The sequence below is a fragment of the Onychomys torridus genome, chromosome 20 (assembly GCF_903995425.1).
Source record: "Onychomys torridus chromosome 20, mOncTor1.1, whole genome shotgun sequence".
Taxonomy (NCBI): Eukaryota; Metazoa; Chordata; class Mammalia; order Rodentia; family Cricetidae; genus Onychomys; species Onychomys torridus.
Window position 1 is genome coordinate 16,957,392 of NC_050462.1, and position 3,229 is coordinate 16,960,620.

Below are 3,229 nucleotides of genomic sequence, written 5' to 3' on the forward strand. Positions count from 1 at the left end.
ATGGTCATCAGCCAGCGCGTCATCGCTGACAGTCTTTCTGATTCTGAAATGACCACTGTATGGAGATGTGAGTAATTAGGAATCACAGAGCCATAATGGGCAGGATCTCAAGATCTAATGAAGACCCTGTCAGGCCAGATTTGGATTTCCTAAATGAGGATCTGGCTGCATTAGCCATCTTTACCACAGCTCCAGGAATCTTTGGGGCCAGTGACTCATTTCCTGTATTCTTCTATATAGAGTTCGCAGGAGGCGGGCATCAGCAGGAGCACTCACGTGCCATCAGTACTCAGAGGTCATGTGTTTGGTGGGTGATTTACCAGGTCACCTGAGAAACCATGTGAATTTCTGTGTTTAGCCTTTCCGTGTGCAAAAGGCAAAAGCATGAATATGCAGAGGAGGCTTCTAAGGGAAGTGCTATTTTGGGCAGGCGTGTCAATTGGGGAATTTTCTAAAGGAAAAGTTGGAGGTGGTCTCTATTGTTGGGAGCCACATAGCCTACTTTCAGACCAGTATATCCAACGGGTCTCCAGACCAGGCAAAAGCCAATGGAGACAGTCTCACTCAGCAAGGACCAGTGGACTTTGGGACAGTGCTGGATACTGCAGGGACCGTGTGGCCTGCACACTCTCTTCTCTCTCATAATATTGATGATTCTCTTGGAGGTTTTAGTGTCATTTTGTCAATCATGCATGGGACAGATGCGATCATTCCAGGAAACCTCATTTTTTCCCCTCAAATATCTTCCCCGAAAATTCTTTGGGAGATGATGCTTCTCAAGATTCTTGTCTGGGGACACTAGCCGTCACTCTAGACCCCGGGAGCTATTCTAACTCAGTGCTGGCAGGATCAGAGTCAGATCACCCCCATTTCTGTGAATATGTTTTGAACGATATTATTCTTCTTGAAAATGTGTGCCTATGTCAACACCTTCAGTTTTGTAAAGACAGGATGTATCTGGGTGGATATTTGGCCAAGCTGGCAAAATGTTGAGTGTTGTTTTGGTTTAAAGATGTTTTCATGTTAAAGTTAGGAAAAAACTTACTTGACGTATTTGTGTTTTCGCCAGAGGTTGATGATGGAGGATGGGAAAACCTCGTTCATTATTATGGAAAAACATGCTTGTTTTTGATGTCTACATAAAGATGGCTGGAGCTATTTGGGGCCGGCTACTTGTGTGAAACTCATCTGGTGGATGGACAGTTCATTTCTTCAAGCCAGTGCCCCTTCCCCGTCTTAGGACCTGAACCCAGCTGTGCCAACGTTCCATGGCAGGAGAGTCTGAGGAAAGGACATTCCTGCTGTTTCATGAGTTTGCTGGTGACTGCTCCCGTGGCTTGTGAGGACTGTGCTTTTCTCAACCCAAGAACTTGCAGCTGTGAAGGTGGGATGTAGCTCAACTGGTAGTGTTCATTTAGCGTGCATGAAACCCCGGGCTGTATTCCCAGCACGGCTTATACTGGCCAGGGTGCCACATGCATGCTTTTAATCCCCACACTCAGGAGGTGGAGGCAGGAGAATCTAGAATTCCATCTTCTATACATACCAAATTCAAGGCCAGTCTGGACTGCCTGAGACCTTGTCGACAAAATAATACAATCAGAAACTGGGAGATCACTGTGAGGGAAGTACCGGAATGAAGAGGACAAAATTCTCCATGTTCTGCTTCAGAACACAAACGGCCAACTTCCCTTGGTGGTTTGCTTTTCTGCTGGTTTTGGTCTAGAAGCAGCTGCACACATCCATCAAGTTAACACCGGAAGGCACACAGGCAGCCTTCGAAGATGCAGAGGCCAGCACACTTGTCCTTTGTCCTGTTGTGGTCCAGACTGTCCCTGATCTCCCAGAGCCGCACGCTTCTACAAATACTCCCAGAAACAATCTAGAGTTCATTAGGGGGTGACGAAACCTATCTTAGTGGGACTTCTGTATATGCAAACCGTAGTTCAACTTTTTCATCCCCCTAGTGAAACAGCCAGACTTGGCTTCTCCTGCTACTGTCTTCCTTCCTTTCTCTCCCTCGTTCCTTCACTTGTTTCAAACTACCCGCAGGAACCAGTTCCTTCAAGTATGTGAATTTCCCACTGGCAGTGTCCCAACACTCAGAGTCACTGTTTGCCCCAAAGAGCCTCATCCTCTGCCCTGCCTGTGATGGGTTTGCAGGGTGCTGTGTCACCCTGCCTGGGCCTGTCCTAGCAGCTTCATCCAAATCTAAACACAGGCACCACAACTCTGGCCTACAGTGGAGGGTGGGATGTGGGGCCAGTGACAAAACCCTACGGCACACCCAGAAGTGTGCTCCTTCCCTTCAGGTGGCTGTACTTGCTGGCTGTGGGGCTTTCCACAGCCTGCTCCTAGAGCTTTGCGATAGGGAGTCAGAACAGGAGGGTTCTTTGGGGGTGGGGGAGGGTAAAAATCTATCTGTTCCAAGCTGTGACGATGTGTAAGTCTGTGGTATTCCTCCCTTTAACAGCTCCCTGCAAGGTCATTTCTGCCAGATCCGGGGTACATTGTTTTGACTGGCTCACCTCTGGGGTTGATCTCAATACCCACAAGAAGAATGTAATTAAATAAACTGTAGTGTGCATCTCTATGCTCTTGTAGATGGATCCATCCTACCATTTGCAGTGAAGGTGTGAATTATGGCCTTTTAAATGTCAGCTGGAAGAAAGTCTCCAACAACTTCCTGAGACCTGTCACATCTCCCTGGAAACACACCCATCCGTCCATTGTTTTCATACCACAGTAGACTTCAGCAGGTACTATAGAAACACACACACACACACACACACACACACACACACACACACACACAAATGATGCAGAGAAATCAGAACAAAGTCATATATATCAAATCACACATGCCAACAAGAAGAGCCAGGCTGTCTTTAGTATGACCTGGAGAACAACAGCGTTTCATTCATGTCCATAGCAGAGGTTACTCTTAAAACTTGGTGTTGTCAGGCACTGTGGTTTGGACATTGCTGTTACTTTTGACTTTAAAGAGGGCCAGGGAAAGGCTTTTCGCCTTTGCAGACCTTTCTTGCTAGTTGTGAAGGTGAGAAATTCGCACAGCCTCTATTCCTTACAAGTGTCTTCTAGAAAAGACAAGACGATATTGGATTGCAGGGATATCTGCTCTGACACATGTCCACTGTCTCACAAAATTAAATAAATGAAAATAAAAAGGAAAGAAAGAGAGAGAGAGGGTACCGCTCTCCTGTGGGAA